We start from the raw sequence: 17243 nt of genomic DNA, 5'->3' as shown, positions 1-17243 counted from the left end.
AATAAAGGCACTCTGGTTCTCAGTTGACACCACTCTGTCTAATAAAGGCACTCTGGTTCTCAGTTGACACCGCTCTCTCTAATAAAGGCACTCTGGTTCTCAGTTGACACCGCTCTCTCTAATAAAGGCACTCTGGTTCTCAGTTGACACCGCTCTCTCTAATAAAGGCACTCTGGCTCTGAGTTGACACCGCTCTCTCTAATAAAGGCACTCTGGTTCTCAGTTGACACCGCTCTCTCTAATAAAGGCACTCTGGTTCTCAGTTGACACCACTCTGTCTAATAAAGGCACTCTGGTTCTCAGTTGACACCGCTCTCTCTAATAAAGGCACTCTGGTTCTCAGTTGACACCGCTCTCTCTAATAAAGGCACTCTGGTTCTCAGTTGACACCGCTCTCTCTAATAAAGGCACTCTGGTTCTCAGTTGACACCGCTCTCTCTAATAAAGGCACTCTGGTTCTGAGTTGACACCGCTCTCTCTAATAAAGGCACTCTGGTTCTCAGTTGACACCGCTCTGTCTAATAAAGGCACTCTGTCTCTGAGTTGACACCGCTCTCTCTAATAAAGGCGCTCTGGTTCTCAGTTGACACCGCTCTCTCTAATAAAGGCGCTCTGGTTCTCAGTTGACACCGCTCTCTCTAATAAAGGCACTCTGGCTCTGAGTTGACACCGCTCTCTCTACTAAAGGCGCTCTGGTTCTCAGTTGACACCGCTCTCTCTAATAAAGGCGCTCTGGCTCTGAGTTGACACCGCTCTCTCTAATAAAGGCACTCTGGTTCTCAGTTGACACCGCTCTCTCTAATAAAGGCGCTCTGGCTCTGAGTTGACACCGCTCCCTCTAATAAAGGCGCTCTGGCTCTGAGTTGACACCGCTCTCTCTAATAAAGGCGCTCTGGTTCTCAGTTGACACCGCTCTCTCTAATAAAGGCGCTCTGGTTATCAGTTGACACCGCTCTCTCTAATAAAGGCGCTCTGGCTCTGAGTTGACACCGCTCTCTCTAATAAAGGCGCTCTGGCTCTGAGTTGACACCGCTCCCTCTAATAAAGGCGCTCTGGCTCTGAGTTGACACCGCTCCCTCTAATAAAGGCGCTCTGGTTCTCAGTTGACACCGCTCTCTCTAATAAAGGCGCTCTGGCTCTGAGTTGACACCGCTCCCTCTAATAAAGGCGCTCTGGCTCTGAGTTGACACCGCTCTCTCTAATAAAGGCGCTCTGGCTCTGAGTTGACACCGCTCTCTCTAATAAAGGCGCTCTGGTTCTCAGTTGACACCGCTCTCTCTAATAAAGGCACTCTGGTTCTGAGTTGACACCGCTCTCTCTAATAAAGGCACTCTGGTTCTCAGTTGACACCGCTCCCTCTAATAAAGGCGCTCTGGCTCTGAGTTGACACCGCTCTCTCTAATAAAGGCGCTCTGGTTCTCAGTTGACACCGCTCTCTCTAATAAAGGCGCTCTGGCTCTGAGTTGACACCGCTCTCTCTAATAAAGGCGCTCTGGCTCTGAGTTGACACCGCTCCCTCTAATAAAGGCGCTCTGGCTCTGAGTTGACACCGCTCTCTCTAATAAAGGCGCTCTGGTTCTCAGTTGACACCGCTCTCTCTAATAAAGGCTCTCTCTCTAATAAAGGCACTCTGGCTCTGAGTTGACACCGCTCTCTCTAATGAAGGCGCTCTGGCTTTGAGTTGACACCTCTCTCTCTAATAAAGGCACTCTGGCTCTGAGTTGACACCGCTCTCTCTAATAAAGGCACTCTGGTTCTCAGTTGACACCGCTCTGTCTAATAAAGGCACTCTGTCTCTGAGTTGACACCGCTCTCTCTAATAAAGGCGCTCTGGTTCTCAGTTGACACCGCTCTCTCTAATAAAGGCACTCTGGCTCTGAGTTGACACCGCTCTCTCTAATAAAGGCGCTCTGGTTCTCAGTTGACACCGCTCTCTCTAATAAAGGCACTCTGGCTCTGAGTTGACACCGCTCTCTCTAATAAAGGCGCTCTGGTTCTCAGTTGACACCGCTCTCTCTAATAAAGGCGCTCTGGCTCTGAGTTGACACCGCTCCCTCTAATAAAGGCGCTCTGGCTCTGAGTTGACACCGCTCTCTCTAATAAAGGCGCTCTGGTTCTCAGTTGACACCGCTCTCTCTAATAAAGGCGCTCTGGTTCTCAGTTGACACCGCTCTCTCTAATAAAGGCGCTCTGGCTCTGAGTTGACACCGCTCTCTCTAATAAAGGTGCTCTGGCTCTGAGTTGACACCGCTCCCTCTAATAAAGGCGCTCTGGCTCTGAGTTGACACCGCTCTCTCTAATAAAGGCGCTCTGGCTCTGAGTTGACACCGCTCTCTCTAATAAAGGCGCTCTGGTTCTCAGTTGACACCGCTCTCTCTAATAAAGGCGCTCTCTCTAATAAAGGCGCTCTGGCTCTGAGTTGACACCGCTCTCTCTAATAAAGGCGCTCTGGCTCTGAGTTGACACCGCTCTCTCTAATAAAGGCACTCTGGCTCTGAGTTGACACCGCTCTCTCTAATAAAGGCGCTCTGGTTCTCAGTTGACACCGCTCTCTCTAATAAAGGCACTCTGGCTCTGAGTTGACACCGCTCTCTCTAATAAAGGCACTCTGGCTCTGAGTTGACACCGCTCTCTCTAATAAAGGCGCTCTGGTTCTCAGTTGACACCGCTCTCTCTAATAAAGGCGCTCTGGTTCTCAGTTGACACCGCTCTCTCTAATAAAGGCGCTCTGGCTCTGAGTTGACACCGCTCTCTCTAATAAAGGCACTCTGGTTCTCAGTTGACACCGCTCTCTCTAATAAAGGCGCTCTGGCTCTGAGTTGACACCGCTCCCTCTAATAAAGGCGCTCTGGCTCTGAGTTGACACCGCTCTCTCTAATAAAGGCGCTCTGGTTCTCAGTTGACACCGCTCTCTCTAATAAAGGCGCTCTGGTTATCAGTTGACACCGCTCTCTCTAATAAAGGCGCTCTGGCTCTGAGTTGACACCGCTCTCTCTAATAAAGGCGCTCTGGCTCTGAGTTGACACCGCTCCCTCTAATAAAGGCGCTCTGGCTCTGAGTTGACACCGCTCTCTCTAATAAAGGCGCTCTGGTTCTCAGTTGACACCGCTCTCTCTAATAAAGGCGCTCTGGCTCTGAGTTGACACCGCTCCCTCTAATAAAGGCGCTCTGGCTCTGAGTTGACACCGCTCCCTCTAATAAAGGCGCTCTGGCTCTGAGTTGACACCGCTCTCTCTAATAAAGGCGCTCTGGCTCTGAGTTGACACCGCTCTCTCTAATAAAGGCGCTCTGGTTCTCAGTTGACACCGCTCTCTCTAATAAAGGCTCTCTCTCTAATAAAGGCACTCTGGCTCTGAGTTGACACCGCTCTCTCTAATGAAGGCGCTCTGGCTTTGAGTTGACACCTCTCTCTCTAATAAAGGCACTCTGGCTCTGAGTTGACACCGCTCTCTCTAATAAAGGCACTCTGGTTCTCAGTTGACACCGCTCTGTCTAATAAAGGCACTCTGTCTCTGAGTTGACACCGCTCTCTCTAATAAAGGCGCTCTGGTTCTCAGTTGACACCGCTCTCTCTAATAAAGGCACTCTGGCTCTGAGTTGACACCGCTCTCTCTAATAAAGGCGCTCTGGTTCTCAGTTGACACCGCTCTCTCTAATAAAGGCGCTCTGGCTCTGAGTTGACACCGCTCTCTCTAATAAAGGCACTCTGGTTCTCAGTTGACACCGCTCTCTCTAATAAAGGCGCTCTGGCTCTGAGTTGACACCGCTCCCTCTAATAAAGGCGCTCTGGCTCTGAGTTGACACCGCTCTCTCTAATAAAGGCGCTCTGGTTCTCAGTTGACACCGCTCTCTCTAATAAAGGCGCTCTGGTTCTCAGTTGACACCGCTCTCTCTAATAAAGGCGCTCTGGCTCTGAGTTGACACCGCTCTCTCTAATAAAGGCGCTCTGGCTCTGAGTTGACACCGCTCCCTCTAATAAAGGCGCTCTGGCTCTGAGTTGACACCGCTCTCTCTAATAAAGGCGCTCTGGCTCTGAGTTGACACCGCTCTCTCTAATAAAGGCGCTCTGGTTCTCAGTTGACACCGCTCTCTCTAATAAAGGCGCTCTCTCTAATAAAGGCGCTCTGGCTCTGAGTTGACACCGCTCTCTCTAATAAAGGCGCTCTGGCTCTGAGTTGACACCGCTCTCTCTAATAAAGGCACTCTGGCTCTGAGTTGACACCGCTCTCTCTAATAAAGGCGCTCTGGTTCTCAGTTGACACCGCTCTCTCTAATAAAGGCACTCTGGCTCTGAGTTGACACCGCTCTCTCTAATAAAGGCACTCTGGCTCTGAGTTGACACCGCTCTCTCTAATAAAGGCGCTCTGGTTCTCAGTTGACACCGCTCTCTCTAATAAAGGCGCTCTCTCTAATAAAGGCGCTCTGGTTCTCAGTTGACACCGCTCTCTCTAATAAAGGCACTCTGGCTCTGAGTTGACACCGCTCTCTCTAATAAAGGCACTCTGGCTCTGAGTTGACACCGCTCTCTCTAATAAAGGCGCTCTGGTTCTCAGTTGACACCGCTCTCTCTAATAAAGGCGCTCTGGTTGTCAGTTGACACCGCTCTCTCTAATAAAGGCACTCTGGCTCTGAGTTGACACCGCTCTCTCTAATAAAGGCACTCTGGTTCTCAGTTGACACCGCTCTCTCTAATAAAGACGCTCTGGTTCTCAGTTGACACCGCTCTCTCTAATAAAGGCGCTCTGGTTCTCAGTTGACACCGCTCTCTCTAATAAAGGCGCTCTGGCTCTGAGTTGACACCGCTCTCTCTAATAAAGGCACTCTGGTTCTCAGTTGACACCGCTCTCTCTAATAAAGGCGCTCAGGTTCTCAGTTGACACCGCTCTCTCTAATAAAGGCGCTCTGGCTCTGAGTTGACACCGCTCTCTCTAATAAAGACGCTCTGGTTCTCAGTTGACACCGCTCTCTCTAATAAAGGCACTCTGGCTCTGAGTTGACACCGCTCCCTCTAATAAAGGCGCTCTGGCTCTGAGTTGACACCGCTCTCTCTAATAAAGGCGCTCTGGTTCTCAGTTGACACCGCTCTCTCTAATAAAGGCGCTCTCTCTAATAAAGGCGCTCTGGCTCTGAGTTGACACCGCTCTCTCTAATAAAGGCGCTCTGGCTCTGAGTTGACACCGCTCTCTCTAATAAAGGCACTCTGGCTCTGAGTTGACACCGCTCTCTCTAATAAAGGTGCTCTGGTTCTCAGTTGACACCGCTCTCTCTAATAAAGGCACTCTGGCTCTGAGTTGACACCGCTCTCTCTAATAAAGGCACTCTGGCTCTGAGTTGACACCGCTCTCTCTAATAAAGGCGCTCTGGTTCTCAGTTGACACCGCTCTCTCTAATAAAGGCGCTCTCTCTAATAAAGGCGCTCTGGTTCTCAGTTGACACCGCTCTCTCTAATAAAGGCACTCTGGCTCTGAGTTGACACCGCTCTCTCTAATAAAGGCACTCTGGCTCTGAGTTGACACCGCTCTCTCTAATAAAGGCGCTCTGGTTCTCAGTTGACACCGCTCTCTCTAATAAAGGCGCTCTGGTTGTCAGTTGACACCGCTCTCTCTAATAAAGGCACTCTGGCTCTGAGTTGACACCGCTCTCTCTAATAAAGGCACTCTGGTTCTCAGTTGACACCGCTCTCTCTAATAAAGACGCTCTGGTTCTCAGTTGACACCGCTCTCTCTAATAAAGGCGCTCTGGTTCTCAGTTGACACCGCTCTCTCTAATAAAGGCGCTCTGGCTCTGAGTTGACACCGCTCTCTCTAATAAAGGCACTCTGGTTCTCAGTTGACACCGCTGTCTCTAATAAAGGCACTCTGGTTCTCAGTTGACACCGCTCTCTCTAATAAAGGCGCTCTGGCTCTGAGTTGACACCGCTCTCTCTAATAAAGACGCTCTGGTTCTCAGTTGACACCGCTCTCTCTAATAAAGGCGCTCTGGTTCTCAGTTGACACCGCTCTCTCTAATAAAGGCGCTCTGGCTCTGAGTTGACACCGCTCTCTCTAATAAAGACGCTCTGGCTCTGAGTTGACACCGCTCTCTCTAATAAAGGCGCTCTGGCTCTGAGTTGACACCGCTCTCTCTAATAAAGGCACTCTGGTTCTCAGTTGACACCGCTCTCTCTAATAAAGGCGCTCTGGTTCTCAGTTGACACCGCTCTCTCTAATAAAGGCGCTCTGGCTCTGAGTTGACACCGCTCTCTCTAATAAAGGCACTCTGGTTCTCAGTTGACACCGCTCTCTCTAATAAAGGCACTCTGGTTCTCAGTTGACACCGCTCTCTCTAATAAAGACGCTCTGGTTCTCAGTTGACACCGCTCTCTCTAATAAAGGCGCTCTGGTTCTCAGTTGACACCGCTCTCTCTAATAAAGGCGCTCTGGCTCTGAGTTGACACCGCTCTCTCTAATAAAGACGCTCTGGCTCTGAGTTGACACCGCTCTCTCTAATAAAGACGCTCTGGTTCTCAGTTGACACCGCTCTCTCTAATAAAGGCGCTCTGGCTCTGAGTTGACACCGCTCTCTCTAATAAAGACGCTCTGGTTCTCAGTTGACACCGCTCTCTCTAATAAAGACGCTCTGGTTCTCAGTTGACACCGCTCTCTCTAATAAAGGCGCTCTGGTTCTCAGTTGACACCCCCCCCCCCCCTTACCAGGTTTGAGCAAGAAGCCAATCAGCAGGGAGAAGGTTTCTATAGCAACGCCTGCATGTTTGGGGAAGTGTTGGTGTGAAGCAGAGCAGCAGGAGAACTGATCTGCAGGTAAGTCCAAAAAACTGATCGATTATTGATCAGGACCGGAGTTGATCAGTCTGTTTACCTTCGGCTGGTCTTGACCCGCACAGTGAAGCGTGTGTGTGTGTTTTAATGTCTGGGTGACACAGCAAACCACAGAAGCAGCAGCTGAAGGTCTGTCTCCGGTTTCAGTCTGACGGTGGTGTCACAAATGCAAATATTTACAGTTGTGCTCATCATATGAATGATGGCAAAACTTTTGTTTTTGCTCGTGGTTTGTGGTCGGGTGAAGCCACTTTTTGTCAAACAGCTGTGTTTCGTCTTTTTAAATCATAATGACAAGAGAAACAACCCAAATGACCCTGAAAAAGGTTCCATCCCCCTGTTCTTCATACCGTGTGTTCCCCCTTTAACAGTCTGTAGTGGTCGAGGCTCTCTGATGGTGAATCTGCTGAACATGTCTTGGACTTTATTTACATCAGTTATGTAGAAATACAAACAGTATGAAACTCTGTGGTAAATCTGTGTTTACAGCTTCATGATGAAGTGGTACAGAGGAGGCTTTTATTAACAAGAAGGCCTGAAAGTTCACCAACAAATTGCCAGAAGGTACATCTGAGATGCAAGACTTTGATCTGTTTTGGTGAAGGCAAAGGCTATTCGCCCAGTCATTGGGCAGATAAATATCATGTTTTATCTTATTCGCCCAACCGTGATCATGTATTTGACACATTTTGTCATCTAAACTACATTTTTACACCACTTTTTAAGGCTCTATTGCGGCGTATGTTTGACACATTTAACGGCGTTGTCTTTAATTACTGTGAAAACACAGCAATGGATCAAAACAGAAGCCTGTTAACGACGAAACCGTTTTTGAACAAAATGCTGCTTGTGGGCTGTAAGATGGTGTTCGTTTGACACTGTTCCCTGGGTGTGATGAACCAAACAGAACCGCTTTAGATCACAGCTCCTCCGCGGGCTGCGAACCCTCCCACAGCTGGTGAAAAAATATCCGCTTTTTTTCCATCCTGCATTGAAACTGGAAGTGAGCTTACAAGCGTGCTCATTGCGGATTTACTTTATTGAACCAACAGTTGGGCGTATAGCCGCTCCATTTGGTGAAAGAACATCCTTCTCTGCTCTACTCCACTATGAAGCTCAGAGTGGTGATGCAGAGACAGACTGCATGCACTCGCTCAGTGTGTCGCAATGAAAAACAGCTGAGATGATTTAAAGTGACTGGCTATAAATGATCGTCAGCGTGTACAGAGCACCTGGAAAGTTTTCACGGCACTTCACTTCTTCCACATTATATGATGCAGTCTTATTCCAAAATGGAGTAAATTTTTTTTCTCAAACTTCTACACACAACACCCCATAATGGCAACATGAAAAACGTTTTTTTTGTTTTTTTGTTTGTTTCTTTTTAACTTTTTGCAAATTTATTAAAATTAAACACTAACAAATCCCATGTCAGTAAGTATTCACAGCCTTTGTTCAATACTTTGTTGATGCCCCTTTTGGCAGCAATTCCAGCTTCAAGTCTTCTTGAATATGATGCCACAAGCTTGGTGCACCTATCTTTGGGCAGTTTGGTCCATTCCTCTTTGCAGCACCTCTCAAGCTCCATCAGGTTGGATGGGGAGTGTCGGTGCACAGACATTTTCAGATCTCTCAAGAGATGTTCAGTTGGATTCAGGTCTGGGCTCTGGCTGGACCACTCAAGGACATTCACAGAGTTGTCCTGAAGCCACTCCTTTGATATCTTGGTTGTGTGTTTAGGGTCATTGTCCTGCTGAAAGATGAACCATCGCCCCAGTCTGAGGTCAAGAGCGCTCTGGAGCAGGTTTTCATCCAGGATGTCTCTGTACAACCCCAGTTCCAATGAAGTTGGGACGTTGTGTAAAATGTAAATAAAAACAGAATACAATGATTTTCAAATCCTCTTCAACCTATATTCAATTGAATACACCACAAAGACAAGATATTTAATGTTCAAACTGATAAACTTTATTGTTTTTGTGCAAATATTTGTTCATTTTGAAATGGATGCCTGCAACACGTTTCAAAAAAGCTGGGGCACCCTTACCAAAAAAATAGTACAGATAAGTATATCAAAAATAAACTGGAAGTATACTTGAAACATACTTGCATGTACTACTTTTTGGTAAGGGCAGTGGTATGTTTCCCACTGTGTTACATCACCTTTCCTTCTAACAACACTCAATAAGCATTTGGGAACTGAGGACACTAATTGTTGAATCTTTGTAGGTGGAATTCTTTCCCATTCTTGCTTGATGTACGACTTCAGTTGTTCAACAGTCCGGGGTCTCCGTTGTCGTATTTTTCGCTTCATAATGCGCCACACATTTTCAATGGGCGACAGGTCTGGACTGCAGGCAGGCCAGTCTAGTACCTGCACTCTTTTACTACGAAGCCACGCTGTTGTAACACGTGCAGAATGTGTCTTGGCATTGTCTTGCTGAAATAAGCAGGGACGTCCCTGAAAAAGACGTTGCTTGGATGGCAGCATGTGTTGCTCCAAAACCTGGATGTACCTTTCAGCATTGAAGGTACCATCACAGATGTGTAAGTTGCCCATGCCATGGGCACTAACACACCCCCATACCATCACAGTTGCTGGCTTTTGAACTTTGTGCTGGTAACAATCTGGATGGTCTTTTTCCTCTTTTGTCCAGAGGACACGACGTCCATGATTTCCAAACACAATTTGAAATGTGGACTCATCAGACCACAGCACACTTTTCCACTTTGTGTCTGTCCATTTCAAATGAGCTCGGGCCCAGAGAAGGAGGCGGCGTTTCTGGGTGTTGTTGATGTATGACTTTCTCTTTGCATGGTAGAGTTTTAACTTGCACTTGTAGATGTAGCGACAAACTGTGTTAACTGACAATGGTTTTCTGAAGTGTTCCTGAGCCCACGTAGTAAGATCCTTTACACATGTTTTTAATGCAGTGCCGCCTGAGGGATCAATTGTCACGGGAATTCAGTGTTGGTTTTCGGCCTTGCCGCTTATGTGTAGAAAGTTCTCCAGATTCTCTGAATCTTCTGATTATATTATGGACTGTAGATGATGGAATCCCTAAATTCCTTGCAACTGAACGTTGAGAAACATTGTTCTTAAACTGTTGGACTATTTTTTTCATGCAGTTGTTCACAAAGTGGTGATCCTCACCCCATCCTTGCTTGTGAATGGCTGAGACTTTTGTGGATGCTCCTTTTATACCCAATCATGACACTCACCTGTTTCCAATTAGGTGTTCTTTGAGCATTTATCAACTTTATCAGTCTTTTGTTGCCCCTTTTCCAGCTTTTTTGAAACATGTTGCAGGCATTCATTTCAAAATGAGCAAATATTTGCACAAAAACAATAAAGTATATCAGTTTGAACATTAAATATCTTGTCTTTGTGGTGTGTTCAGTTGAATATATGTTGAAGATGATTTGCAAATCATTGTATTCTGTTTTATTTACATTTTACACAACATCCCCAGTTCCGGTTGTAAGAAAATCCTCCTCTACACCCACTTCATCAGGAAGATGGATTTCATATTTTCAAATTTTTAAAGTTGTAGAGATTTGCTTTCAGTTTGAGTTTAAGGAAGATAATTTTAGAGGAAAAAAATGTTTTTGAAATGGAATAAAAAAAATGTAATGTGTGAAATACCAAGTGTTCAATACTTTTGAGGGCAATTGAGAAACAGTGAGGAGCAGCATCTTCTATCTCATATATAGTGCAGCAGATAAGAGAATATTTAGCGTGGAATCCTGCATATGGTGATACAAACATCAAATTCAGCACAAATAATCCACAGACATGAACTCTTAAAAAAACTGATTGGCCACTTGAATTTTCATTAGGCAGCCAGGTAGGGGTGAATTGAAGAATTACACAGGGGTCTAAATTAAAAGATGCTCCAATCATATAGAAAACTACACCAGATTATTTGCCTGATCATAAAGATTCCAAAAAGGTCTAGTTTGGACAATCTGTGACTGAATGTTATGGAGTTATGTGGTAAAAGCAGCAAGAATGGTGACAAAGGTCAGTTTCAGTTTGTACAGGGGTCAAAAGTTAAAGTTGCTCCAATTTTGGTAAAAAATTATGCAAATTATTGGTTGAGTTAATTGGGTTTTAAAAAGTAACAGTTTGCATCATGTGTCATGCTTAGTTCATGTTACAGGGTAACATACGAGGTCTGTCAATAAAGTATAGGTCCTTTTTATTTTTTTCAAAAACTATATGGATTTCATTCATATGTTTTTACGTCAGACATGCTTGAACCCTCGTGCGCATGCGTGAGTTTTTCCACGCCTGTCGGTGACGTCATTCGCCTGTGAGCACTCCTTGTGGGAGGAGTCATCCAGCCCCTCGTCGGAATTCCTTTGTCTGAGAAGTTGCTGAGAGACTGGCGCTTTGTTTGATCAAAATTTTTTCTAAACCTGTGAGGCACTTCGAAGTGGACACGGTTCGAAAAATTAAGCTGGTTGCCGGTGAAAATTTTTACAGCTGATGAGAGATTTTGAGGTGATACTGTCGCTTTAAGGACTTCCAACACAGCGGGACGTCGCGCAGCGCTCCGAGGCGCCGTCGACAGCCTGTTTCAAGCTGAAAACCTCCACATTTCAGGCTCTGTTGATCCAGGACGTCGTGAGAGAACAGAGAAGTTTCAGAAGAAGTCGGTTTCAGCATTTTATCCGGATATTCCACTGTTAAAGGAGATTTTTTTAATGAAAGACGTGCGGACGGGTCTGCGCATCGGGACGCAGCCGGCGCGGTGCGGCGGCATAGGAAAAACACCTCCGTGTTGATAACCATTTGTAAAATCCAGGCGGCTTTTGATGGCTTTCAGTGGAGTGAGTATATGAGAAATTGTTTAACAGCTGGACATGTTCCAACTTGTCCTTAAGGCTTCCAACGGAGGTGTTTTTCCTGTGGCGGAGCATTGCAGCGGCTGCGAGCCGACGCTGCAATCCGCCCACACGTCTTTCATTAAAAAAATCTCCTTTAACAGTGGAATATCTGGATAAAATGCTGAAACCGACTTCTTCTGAAACTTCTCTGTTCTCTCACGACGTCCTGGATCAATAGAGCCTGAAATGTGGAGGTTTTCAGCTTGAAACAGGCTGACAACGGTGCTTGGTACCGCTGCACGACGTCCCGCTGTGTTGGAAGTCCTTAAAGCGACAGTATCACCTCAAAATCTCTCCTCAGCCATTAAAATTTTCACCGAAAACCAGCTTAATTTTTCGAACCGTGTACACTTGGATGTGCCTCACGGGTTTAGAAAAAATTTTGATCAAACAAAGCGCCAGTCTCTCAGCAACTTCTCAGACAAAGGAATTCCGACGAGGGGCTGGACGACTCCTCCCACAAGGAGGGCTCACAGGCGAATGACGTCACCGACAGGCGTGGAAAAACTCACACATGCGCACGAGGGTTCAAGCATGTCTGACGTAAAAACATATGAATGAAATCCATATAGTTTTTGAAAAAAATAAAAAGGACCTATACTTTATTGACAGACCTCGTATGTGACATGTCACATGAAATGTTTTGAGAAGCTGGTCAGGGGTCACATCACATCACACCACCTGGAGCAGCTGGGAACCTATGTGTGGCTGCTGTTTGTCAACTACAGCTCTGGATTCAAACCATCCTCCCTCACAAACTGGTGGACAAACTGGGAGACTTGGGTCTCCCACACTCCATCTGCATGTGGATACACAGCTTCCTGTCTGAATGCAGCCAGAGAGTCAGAGTAGGCCACCACACATCTATGGCCCCCAGGCTCAGCACTGGCACACCACAGGGCTGTGTGCTAAGCCCCCTGCTCTATGCCCTCTACACCTATGACTGCACCCCTGCCCACCACAGTAACACCATTGTAAAGTTTGTGGGCGACACCACAGTGGTGGGCCTCACCTCCTGAGGGGATGAGTCTGCCTACATGAATGAGGTGTGGCAGCTAATAGGGCGGTGCAGGGAGAAGAACCTTCTCCTCAACATCTCAGAAACCAAGGAACTGATAATAGACTTCAGGAAGAAGAAAACGGACATTACACCATTGATTATTAGCGGGGGAGGGTGGCAGACTTCTGCTTCCTGGGAGTCCACATTGAGGAGAATGTGTCCTGGAGTGTGAACACCTCGGAGATGCTGAAAAAGGCTGAGCAGAGACTACACTTCCTGACGGTGCTCAGGAAGAACATCATCATACACAGACTGCTGGTGTCCTTTTACCAGTGCTCATAGAGCGCATTCTGACATATTGTATATGTGTGGTGCACCAGCTGCACAGTGGCTCAGAGGAAAGCGCTTCATCAACACGGCCCAGAACATCACCGGCTTCTCGCTCCTTACTCTGGAAGAACTGCACTGTTCCTGCTGCCTCAAAAAAAGCCAAGAACATTATAAAGGACACCTCACACCCTGTCACTCCCTGTTTGATCTGTTCCTGTCAGACCGACGGTACAGATTAAACAAAACAAGGACAAACCGATTCAGAGACAAATTTTACAATAACCACACTCAGTAAAATCAAAAGGTAATTTTTATTACAAATGTAATAAAAATAATAAAAAGCACTGACAGCTGCGCACATGGCTTTGTTTGTCCCGATAGCCGCCAACCAGAAGTGCATGCCGCGCATGCGTAATGGTAATGTTGAACAGGCTTATAAGCCAACAGAGCATAAACCACCTGCTGTCTGTTAGCTTAAACATGTGTATATAAGACTCCCCAAATTAAAGGAGAAATGCTACTTTTAACAACCTGGACCTCATTTCTGGCATAAAATACAGTTGTTCACTCACTATAAGTTTGGTGTGATTTTTAGCTCACGGTTCAAACGACGCATTCAGTTCAAATCTGAGGCAAACATTTTTCTTATTCTACTAGGGTGGATTAGAACTTTTTGTGGTACACAGCACAAACTACTAGACAGGAGGAACCTAGCAGTCAGTGTGACTCACTAATTTCAAAATGCAGATCTTTTCAACCAGACGTGTGGTGCAGTGACATGTCAATCATCTGTGTCCAGTCAGATTTCAGGGGAGTCCAGTGAAACCCTGGCCTCCGCTCTAGCTTCACCCATGCCAGGAAGTGTTCAACATTTGATATTTCCTGTTTCACTGTTGACTCAAAATTTGGCACTTCCTGTTTGAGTGTGAGCTTGCCACTGAGTTCCAGTGGGATTCTATGAGGTCTCATCTGTCAATCCAGGAAGTGTCGATCCAAGAAATGTTTGACATTTGCTGTTTCACTGTGGTTTCAAAATTTGGCACTTCCTGTTTGGGCCACAGTGTACCATGAGCAAGCTTCGCGCTGCTGCGCAATGCTTCGCTCATATAAATCAGATATAAATCATATATATACAACCCCAATTTCAATGAAGTTTGGATGTGGTGTAAAATGTAAATAAAAACAGAATACAATGATTTTCAAATCCTCTTCAACCTATATTCAATTGAATACACCACAAAGACAAGATATTTAATGTTCAAACTGATAAACTTGTATATTACATTATTGTAAAGTGCTTTGAGCTTCTGATGCAGATGGAAAAGTGCTATATAAATGCAGTCCATAGGGTACATAATGATCATCCATCCATCCATCCATCCATCCATTTTCTTCCACTTCATCCCAGGTTGGGTCTCAGGGGCAGCAGCTCAAGCAAAGCCGCCCAGACCTCCCGATCCACACACACCTCCCCCAGCTCCTTCAGGAGAACCCCAAGGCATTCCCAAGCCAGCTGCGAGACATAGTCCCTCCAGCGTGTCCTGGGTCTTCCCCAGGGCCTCCTCCTGATGGGGCATGCCCGGAACACCTCTCCAGCGAGGCGTCCAGGGGGCATCCGAAAAAGATGCCCAGGCCACCTCAGCTGGCTCCTTTCGACACCTTAGCAGCGGCTCAACTCCGAGCTCCTCCCAAGTGACCGAGCTCCTCACCCTATCTCTAAGGGAGCGCCCAGCCACCCTGCGGAGGAAACTCATCTCGGCCACTTGTACTCGTGATCTTGTTCTTTCAGTCATGAACCAAATCTCATGACCATAGGTGAGGGTTGGAATGTAGATCGATCGATAAATGGAGAGCTTTTCCCCCCTACTCAGCTCTCTCTTCACCACGACGGTCCGATCCAGTGACCGCATCACTGTAGATGCTGCACCGATCCGTCTGTCGATCTCACGCTCCATCCGTCCCTCTCTCATGAACAAGACCCCGAGATACTTAAACTCCTCCAAGGACACTCCACCGACCTGAAGAGGGCAAAGCACCTTTTTCCGGTCGAGAACCATGGCCTCGGATTTGGACGTGCTGATTTTCATCCCGGATGCTTCACACTCAGCTGCAAACCGCTCCATTGCACGCTGAAGGTCCTGATTTGACAAAGCCAACAGAACCACATCGTCTGCAAACAGATGAGATTCTGTGGTTCCCAAACCTGACCCCTCTACACCCTGACTGTGCCTAGAAATTCTGTCCATAAAGGTAATGAACAGAACCGACGACAAAGGGCAGCGCTGGCGGAGACCGACATGCACTGGGAACAGGGTTGACTTACTATCGGCAATGCGAACCAAGCTCCTGCTGCGGTTGTAAAGGGACCGGATAGCCCTTAACAAAGTGCCCCGTATTCCCGGAGCACCCCCCCACAAGGCGCCTCGAGGGACATGGTTGAACGCCTTCTCCAGATCCACAAAACACATGTGGACTGGTTGAGCGAACTCCCATGAACCCTCGAGAGCTGGTCCAGTGTGCCAAGACCAGGATGAAAACCACACTGCTCCTCCTGAATCCAAGGTTCGACTATCGGCCGAATTCTCCTCTCCAGTACTCTGGAATAGACCTTGCCGGGGAGGCTGAGGAGTGTGATCCCCCTGTAGTTGGAACACATCCTCTGGTCCTCCTTCTTAAACAGAGAGACCACCACCCCGGTCTGCCAATCCAGAGGCACTGTCCCTGACCGCCACGCGATGTTGCAGAGATGTGTTAACCAAGACACTCCCACAACATCCAGAGAATTAATGTACTTTGAACGGATTTCATCCACCCCAGGAGCCTTGCCACAGAGGAGCTTTCTGACCACCTCTGTGACTTTGGCCTAGGTGATGGATGAGTCCGCCTCTGAGTCCCCAGTCTCTCCTTCCTCTTCAGAGATGTGACGATGGGATTGAGGACATCCTCGAAGTATTCCTTCCACTGCCTGACAACATCCCCAGTCAGGGTCAACAGCTCCCCACCAGCACTGTAGACATTGTTGGTGGAGACCTGCTTCCAGCTCCGGAGGCGTCGGCTGGTTTGCCAGAATTTCTTCGAGGCCGACTGATAGTCCTCCTCCATGGCCTCCCCAAACTCCTCCCAGACCCGAGTTTATGCCTCTGCGACCGCACAGGCTGCAGCACGCTTGCCTGCCGGTACCTGCCGGTACCTGTCAGCTGCCTCCGGAGCCCCACCTGCCAACAAAGACAAGTAGGGCTCCTTCTTCAGCCTGATGGCATCCCTTACTTCCGGCGTCCACCACCAGGTTCGGGGATTGCTGCCACGACAGACACCAGAGACCCTACAACCATAGCTGCGACAGGCCGCATCGACAATGGAGGTGAACATGGTCCACTCAGACTCCATGTCTCCAACCTCCCCCGAGATCCGGGAGAAGCTCTCCCGGAGGTGGGAGTTGAAGACCTCGCTGACAGAGGGCTCCGCCAGTCATTCCCAGCAGACCCTCATGATACGTTTGGGCCTGCCAGGTCTGACCAGCTTCCTCCCCTCCCAGCGGATCCAATTCACCACCAGGTGGTTATCGGTTGACAGCTCAGCCCTTCTCTTCACCCGAGTGTCCGAGACACGTGGCCGAAGGTCAGATGATATGACTACAAAGTCGATCATCGACCTCCGGCTCAGGGTGTCCTGGTGCCACGTGCACTTATGGACACCCTTGTGCTTGAACATGGAGTACGTGATGGACAACCTGTGGCTAGCACAGAAATCCAACAACTGAACACCACTCGGGTTCAGATCGGGGAGGCCGTGCTTCCTGATCACCCCTAGGCAGGCAGAGAGAGAGAAAGAGGGAGAGAGGCAGAGAGAGGGGGAGAGGCAGAGAGAGAGAAAGAGGGGGAGAGGCAGAGAGAGAGAAAGAAGGAGAGAGGCAGAGAGAGAGAGGGGGAGAGAAAGAGGGAGAGAGGCAGAGAGAGGGGGAGAGGCAGAGAGAGAGAAAGAGGGAGAGAGGGAGAAACGGAGAGAGAGAGGCAGAGAGAGAGAGGGGAGAGAGGGGGAGAGAGAGGGGCAGAGAGAGAGGAGGGGAGAGAGAGGGAGAGGGGCAGAGAGAGAGAGGGGGAGAGGCAGAGAGAGAGAAAGAGGGGAGAGAGGCAGAGAGAGAGGGGGGAGAGAGAGGGGGAGAGGCAGAGAGAGAGAAAGAGGGAGAGAGGAGGAGAGATGCA

The 17243-nt window shown here is 47.9% G+C and overlaps 1 protein-coding gene across 3 annotated transcripts in view; it reads left to right on the top strand.

Moving 5' to 3' along the window:
• Positions 1-6744: 6744 nt before the first annotated feature.
• The window catches only part of capslb (calcyphosine-like b), a 57943-nt gene continuing 47444 nt past the window's right edge, over positions 6745-17243 (top strand). For 2 of the 3 annotated variants that reach the window (XM_034192860.1, XM_034192858.1), the window contains exon 1: positions 6745-6800. The gene's annotated coding sequence lies outside the window, so the exon portion shown is untranslated. The remainder of the gene's footprint in view (positions 6801-17243) is intronic. The other variant, XM_034192859.1, reaches the window with a different exon arrangement.

This window comes from Thalassophryne amazonica, chromosome 17 (genome assembly GCF_902500255.1).
Source record: "Thalassophryne amazonica chromosome 17, fThaAma1.1, whole genome shotgun sequence".
Taxonomy (NCBI): domain Eukaryota; kingdom Metazoa; phylum Chordata; class Actinopteri; order Batrachoidiformes; family Batrachoididae; genus Thalassophryne; species Thalassophryne amazonica.
This window is presented reverse-complemented; position numbering and strand designations above follow the sequence as displayed.